We start from the raw sequence: 8,069 nt of genomic DNA, 5'->3' as shown, positions 1-8,069 counted from the left end.
TATATATGAATAACAAACCTAAGGTTATTTTAGGAATTTGAAAGGAGGTCTAATGAGCAAATGCTTGTTTTTAAAAATAAAAAGGAGGTGTAAAGAGACAGGGAGGTACAATGAGCAAATCTGGAGGTCCTAATAGCCGCACTCTAATTTTTTATTGGGAATTGATAAAATAACTTCATTAATGGTTTCAAAGGGGATAAACTCAAAGGAGGAGCTCAAAACAAATAACTTTAGGGAGACTTACTATTCAGCCTAGTCCACAAGGATAGGATAAAAAAGAGAAACCTCAAAATAAAAATAAAATCACATCATCTTCTATTAATGTAGCACAACCATAACTCTCCAAAGGGCCATTGGCTCCACTTTTAGCCTTCGTTTTTGTAAAATTAGAGAAAAGTTTATGAGCAATAAGAATATTATCAAAAATAGACCAACCAGAGGCAAAAGCTCCTTGATTAGGAGAGATACATTTAGAGAGAAGGGATCGTAAACGTTGAACGATAATTTTAAAAATAATTTTGTAAACCACATTACAAAGAATAATGGGAAGAAAATGGTTGACAGTTTCCGGATTATCATTTTTAGGAATTAAAGCAATTAGAGAATGATTAATAGGTGTAAGATCAGGGCAATTGGCAAAAAAAATCAGTAACGTACAACAACTGAGAAAAGAGAGGGGGCAATTAGATTACCAATTTTTTTTGAAAAAAATAAGGCATGCAAACCATCTGGTCCAGAAGCCTTAAGTGGTTCAATGGTGAAATGTTGTATGAATTTCCTTAAGGGTAACATGAGCAAGTAATTAGTTACTTTACTTTCAAAAAAAAAAGTAATTAGTTATTTTACAATCCTTGCTATACTCTTTCTTTTCTTTTTTTTTTTTTTTTGTAGAAGAAGTCCTTGCTATGCTTGCAAAACAAGCCTGGAGATTTATTTCCTTCCCACAGGCCACAGTCCCTGGTAGGAAGAGTATTCAAGGCCAGGTATTATCCCAACTCTTCTTTTTTTGAGGCTCAACTTGGTGATGCTCCTTCCTTTTCATGGAGAAGCATACTAGAGAGCAAACCAGTACTGCAAGCTGGAGTCAAATGGAAAAAAGGTGATGGGAATTCAGTGAATATTTGGCATGACGATTGGATACCAAATTGTCCAAGATATTTGATATACATCAGCCTCATGGTACTTCCACCATTAAGGTAGCTGACTTAATATCTCCTTCTAGGTATTGGAAATTTGGAATGAGTCTGTTATTTGTAACACTTCACAGCAAATAGCAGATCATATTTTAAGGGTCCCATTGAGCAGACAATCTAGGCATGATATGCAGTATTGGTATCTAGAAAAAATATGGTTTTTTCACAGTCAAAGCGACATATTGAGTTGCTAGGTCCTATGTTATGGGAGACTCTCTTGCATGCACATCAAGGGGTGATCCATATAAAGATTTATGGAAGTGTATTTGGAAAGCTAAAGTCCCAGGCAAAGTCCAAATCTGTGTGTGGAGGGCTTGCCAAAATCTCCTGCCAACAAGAGAGAAACTTTTCTCCAAAGGCTATGATGGTGAGGTAAGCTGCCTTCTCTGCAAGCATAGATTAGAAGATAGCTTCCATCTATTCTGTAAGTGTCCTGTTGCAAAAGAGTTTCAAAATTATCTGGTGGACTTGCTCAATCTCTTATACCTTTAAAGAATGGATCCTCGAGAGAGCTCTTCAAAATCCAAAAATCTTTGAAGTATTATGATGGCCGTATGGGCCCTATGGAAGAACAAATTAAAATGACATGTTATGGGAAAATACTTCGAAAACAAAAATCTCACATAAAAAAAAGGATAAATAAAATACAACTTATAAGTAGATGGATCACACTTAATTGTACCGAGACATTTTGTGGTTAAAATCCAACACCTTAAAGATGGTTAAGTTGGGACAGTATCGGTATAATAGTGATCCACATGCCACGCTTATCAATGTTCAAGTTGGTATCAGAGCGGGTCCCTTTTCAATTACATCTCCCAACGTAACGGGAGAAAGTCTCCTAGCATAATGAGCCCAGATTTGGGTTCATCAAATTGCCATCGGAAAATTCCGATTGGTCCATACCATACCAAGTGCCTGCAGTGGGCCTTGGACCGCATACCCTAATTTTCAAAAGTGGGAATTGGACCGAAACATTATCGATTTCCAATGTGGGAATTGGACTGAATGAATTACACGTGTAAACTTAAAAAGTTAGGTTGCACCGTAACAGGAGAAAGTCTCCCAGCATAATGAGCTAGCCCAGATTTGGGTTCATCAAATTGCCATCAGAAAATTCCGATTGGTCCATACTATACCAAGTGCCTGTAGTGGGCCTTGGACCGCATACCCCAATTTCCAAAAGTGGAAATTGGACCGAAACATTATCGATTTCTAATGTGGGAATTGGACTGAATGAATTACACGTGCAAACTTAAAAAGTTAGGTTGCACGTGAGGGGGAGTGTTAGAGAGGAAAGATCCCACATCAGAAAAAGGATAAATAAAATACAACTTATAAGTAGATGAATCACACTTAATTGTACCGAGACATTTTGTGATTAAAACCCAACACGTTAAAGGTGGTTAATTAGTTATTTTGCAATAAAATTAGAATGTGAAACCCTAGCGTCCAACTATGGCGGCCGTTCATGGCCTCCGCTCTACAACATTGTTATATGGCTCTCCAACGTCAATTATCTTCGACGATCTATCAATTGATCAAAGGCTTTTGCCCATAGATAACCATCACTGAAAGCCTTCGTCGCAGAAAAGCTGATGAAGGGGAGGTCGGCGATAGGTGGTTGAAGTCGCTGATATCTGATGCTTGGTGGGTGCAAAATTTGACTCGGGCTCGTCCGAGTAGGGCTAGGCTCCAGCAGGGCTTGATGGATCTGGGAAGATAGTATCTCACCTTTATGGAATTTGGAGACCACAATGGGCGTTGTTGCTGGTCTGAGTACAATCACACATTGCCCTTGTCTTGTGAATGACATGATGCTCAGAGATGGCGCGCAATGGCTAGCAGGGAGGACCTTTGTAACGACGATGCTGAAGGCTAGATTGGTGTTGAGGTGTGTAGTTCGAAGCCGGAATTTGTTGGAAGTGAGATTCATGGCTATCAATGGGTGACGACGTTGCTCATCAGCGCTGGAACTCTGCGAGGTTGGCTGCAAAGCGGAGAACCTAAATTGTTTGGGCCACCTTGGTGGGCTTGGCAGTCCAAAATAAAAGGCATCGAGACCCATTTAGCTAGGTGACAAATAATTTGGGTCCAAGCTGCTTTGATTTGGATTGTAAAATGGAGTTGAGCTCTATTGCGGGCAGTTGATGAACTCTACACTACTAAGGCATCGTATTTGGGATCCTGGAGGTTTCCGTCCAACACCATATGTTTACCTTGGCTTCAATGATATTATTAGATCATCTGGTGTAGTATATGGAAGGATGATTCCACTGTAGTCCTTAACAACAAAGCTTGATACGACAAATCTAGCACAACCATGCTCTTTGAGCCTATCTTGTATTGTAACCATGCTCTTTTGAGTCTATCTTTATATTTGCAATAAAATTAGTCTTCTTTAAAAAATAAAAAATAAAAATCTAACACAACCGTAGTTACCAAGGCTAACCCAAGTTGTTGTTGTTGCCTCCGTCATCGATGTCTAGATGTCGCAAGAGGTCTGAATAGAAAAGATGAGAACCGATAAGCCGCTGCCAATAGAATTGCAAACCACAAATTAATACTGTCATAACCAAGGTTAAAGGGGATGGAAGAATTGTCACACCCTGACTCGGAAATTGTGAATAATTTTTTTTTCTCCGGGTAAGGATGTGAATAGCCTCGATTTGTCAAAAATAGAGAACATTTGACAAATAAAAGCTATGTGGAAAACTTAGAACCAGAGTGACTTGGTAAAGGAGAACTTTATTTCATAAAGTATTGTTCTTACAACAAACATGAAAGTAGCCTTATTACACAAACTTAAATAAAAAATAGCAAGCTATAGATTCACTCCTCCTCCTAGACTTCAGATTCTTTCTAGACATCAAGTCTTATCCCTCAAGTATAACACCTGCATAGATTCATAAAAGGGTGGCCACTCAGTAGAGCAAATCTCATGCACATAATTTCAATATAAGTGTATGCACATAATTTTAGGTTTCAGTTGCTGGTACTCTTGTACTATTCTTGGTCACCAGTGTCTCCTTACCATAAGATTGTTTTATCAAAATAACATTGAAAGAGCTTCTCTCCCTACATGTATAGAAAGGCAGACAATTGCTGGTCCTTTTTAAGTAATAGCCTCAACCCCATAACTTCATTCATTTCTTATTTAACATAAAATCATATAATAACTTGATGAAAAACTAAACATAATAACCAACTTCAGCAACAATATAAATAACTCAAAGCAAGATAACAAGTTTATAAAACAAAACTTGAGATTCCCCATAACTTCCCCTACCTCAAACCTATTTTACCAAAACTGAAACTTCACTACCAGACTAGACCTCTACTAGTCTTTTTCTACTCTAAAATTTATCTCTTGACTTTCTTTTTAATTTCTAAACTTCTCTACTTGTTACAAATATAGAAACTTGAGAAAGAACAAGTGGAAACTGTGGAATACACATCGATCCTCTTCTATTTAGTGCAACTACCAAAGCAACAAGGAATCACCACTAAGTTGTAATTATATATTTAATATAAATTGTGATACAAACACAGACAACAGCATAGAAAAATCCTTTTTCCACCCCCTTCTTGTGATCCGCCTCCCATATATGTCATCATCATTTCTCCAAGGTGCGCAACCACCAAAAAAGCACAATTTAAAAACTTGTTGTTAGCTAAAAAGCCACCCTCAAGTATAAGGGGTATAAGTAATAGTATAGGGATTTAAAAAAGGTTGTCGAACCCACGAGGATTGGATTCCTTTCACTAGCTAGGGTGTTAACCTTAAGAGAGCTAGAATATGCAAATGTACAATCACAAACCTAAACACACAAGGAAATCTAGGCTCATGGTGAGTATGTGCATTGTGGAAGTAGTGATTTGATTTTTGGGTTTTTGAGGTTGTGAACTAAACTAAACTAAATGCTCAAATGTAAACTAAATTACTCTAAACTAAACTAGCGGGATAATGGATGAATGAAGTTAGGATTCGAATTGTCTATCACTAACCTCTTTTGCAAGTATTGATGCAAATTAAAATGAATGATGCTAAGCTAATCAACCAATTTCTCTCCTTGCATCCCTCTCGGGTATGACAAGGGACATGCTCCTTTTGTGGTATCAAGCAACCCCTCTCGGATGTAGTACTTAACTACTTAAGTCATGCATTTCAATCCGGTTAGGCATCTAATGCATTACTCTAAGTGCATAAAGTTTGGAGATGAAGAAACTATGCAAACCAACCAAGCTTATCTCTAAGTGATTGTAATTCACAACCCCTACATGCACACCTAATGTGCTTTCATGCTTTAACATTCAAAGGTTACCAAGCTCTAACTCAAAGTGGTAAATTCTAAGCATATGCATTCAACTCTTGAACTAGCATGTAGGAATGTTAACTAAAATTACATTACATCATATAATAGCATCAATCCATACAAGATTGGTTAGGGCTTTCAACTCTAACCCCAACAAAGTACTACTCACTCATAATTACATAAACAAACTCCATAATCAAATCAAACATGAAAATAGATCTAGAGTTTAAGGGAGAGAGTTGGCTTAGTGGTGTGTTGATTGATCCCCAAGCTCACGTTTTGGTGGTGGTGGTGATGATGGTGATTTCCTCTCCTTCTTGCTCTTGATGTTTGATGATAAGAGATGGTGAAGCTTGATCTATGCTTTGTGTGAATAGGTGGAGTGGATGGAGAAAATGGTATAGATAAGAGAATGGAGAAATGGTGTAGTGGTGGTGGTGTTAATGGAGGTTTGGGTAAGAGATGGTGGTGGTGATGGAGGAGATGGAGTAGATTGGGGGAGGAAGAGGAAGAAGATGGGTTTGGATTTTGGGAGAAGGAGATGAAGGTTTGTGGTGGAAAAGAGAGAAAAAGGTAGAGAGTGGTGAATGGGTGGATGGTGGTCTTGTAGTGGATAGATGTATGCTTATTATATAGAGGAAAGATAAGTGAAAATGGGGGAAAAAGAGAGCCAAAACAGCCCTCTTCCCTAATTCAACCGTAAGGGAGAGAAGGAAGAGTGTGAGAGTGTCCATGAATTGTCAAAAACAAGACAAAAATGTAGGGAAATGATGACATAACAAGTAGGCAATGATGATGTTTAAAGCATGGGATGTCTATTATCCAAAGAGTAATAGAATGAATTTCATGTTGTTACTCAATCACCATTCTTCTTCTTGCTCTTCCTATATGATGACCGGAAAAGCTATGGCACCACCTTAAATGGTGGTGCACCGCCATTTGTGCCACCAATAGTGGTGGTTCGCCGGAATCCAAAAATTTACGTTTCGCTCCACATTGAACCGCAATTCTTCTTAACTCCGATTATTCATATTAATACCAAAAATCAATCTTTCCTTCACTCTTGCATTTTACCTAGATAAATAGATAAATGATTTAGTGAAAGCTAAAATAAACTCAAAAACAAGTTAAAGTCAAAGTTTAAGTTTAGGGGAATATAAACACGTGTAAATTATGGTCTAACACTTGTGAGTATGAACTTTTATATATGTATGTGCACATATTTATTAGGTTCGGTACTCAAATGGTGCTTCTAATTACTAAAGAAGGCAAATACCTATGTTTCTTTGTCAATTGTAATTGTTATCACAATGGATCATTACCTTACTCGAGGCAATAAGTCTGTTGCAAGGAAGGAATGTCAATAGTGGAAGATGATGAGGATGGAGATATATATCAATTAGTAACTGCTAGTCACGTCATTGCAAGGATTTCAATTTATAAAAATTGTTTCCTAGCTAGTAGCTATCGGAATTAAAAAAAAAAAAAATTGTAACCGCATGATCGACCACATTACATATTTTGAAACTAATTAAGCTCTAATCTCTATTTGCTATACCAAAAAAACCACAATATGTGTCAACTGAAAAAAGAAGACTAGTTACAAATAGGGTCCGGATCAAGGGACACTATATCTGACACAATTTTTTACACTAATTTGTATCCCTTGGATTTAAATGGATCAAATGGTTGTTATTAACTGCAGATATGAGTTGGCAAGTGACATGGATTTCTAATTAAAAATAAAAAAAATTGAGTTAACCAATTTCCTTTTTATGAACAAAATCAGAGAAAGTGTTTTACATGATTGAACTTCTGAAGAACATGGATGCTTTTTTACGAGAAAAAAAAAACTCCAAGTTTCTGGGCTCCCCTTCAAATAAAAACTTGAATGAGATATAGGTCTTAATAATGTCCTATCAAATTCTTTATTGATCCACAACTAATTATCTTTCCTTCAACCAAATCAATTAAACCAACAACTACTATATGCAATCGATCCAATCGATCAAGATAATACAAATGCACTAAGATTAGGGATTTAGGCAAACCTTGAATTCTTTAGTTCTTTTATTTTAGAAGATAACATAGAGAATCAAATGCTATGATTCGTAATTCTTTTGTTCCTGATCGAACTACAATTGTAACACCCTGACCCAGGTGTTAAAAGAATAAGCGAATATAATCAATAAGGAAATCCTAATTTGAAAATGAGATAGAATTTCATAATCAAACAAAACGACAAACATTTTTGTCGTTTGGAACCTAAATTTTTATTTTATTAATTTGCGGCTGCACCCAAAACTTGCTCGGGCTGCCTACGTACCCTTTTAAAGGAATCAAGCCACTCGTAGTTCAACATTTTATACTAATTCTCTACCTTCAATAACAACTTTATCGAATCTGGAATTTATGTGGATGTAAGTCCTCAAATTGATAAGGACACCCAAGTTCTCAAATCCCACACTTCCTCTCACTTTCTCCGATAGTTTCCTAATTACATACCATGCTCGCTCATATTAAATTCATCGTCACATTCCAATTCACTTTTAGGCTTGCT

At 36.9% G+C, this 8,069-nt stretch overlaps 1 non-coding gene across 1 annotated transcript; it reads right to left on the bottom strand.

Annotated features, from left to right (window-relative positions):
• Nucleotides 1-3,954: 3,954 nt before the first annotated feature.
• On the bottom strand, nt 3,955-6,714 carry LOC101310261. Its single transcript, XR_183791.1, has 2 exons — nt 5,786-6,714; nt 3,955-4,089 (listed from the first exon to the last, which is right to left on the bottom strand). It is a non-coding gene; the product is annotated as an uncharacterized LOC101310261 (transcript).
• Between the last annotated feature and the right edge of the window lie 1,355 nt (nt 6,715-8,069).

This window comes from Fragaria vesca, linkage group LG1 (genome assembly GCF_000184155.1).
Source record: "Fragaria vesca subsp. vesca linkage group LG1, FraVesHawaii_1.0, whole genome shotgun sequence".
Taxonomy (NCBI): domain Eukaryota; kingdom Viridiplantae; phylum Streptophyta; class Magnoliopsida; order Rosales; family Rosaceae; genus Fragaria; species Fragaria vesca.
Note: the sequence above shows the minus strand (reverse complement) of the source record. Positions and strands in the feature narration are given on the sequence as shown.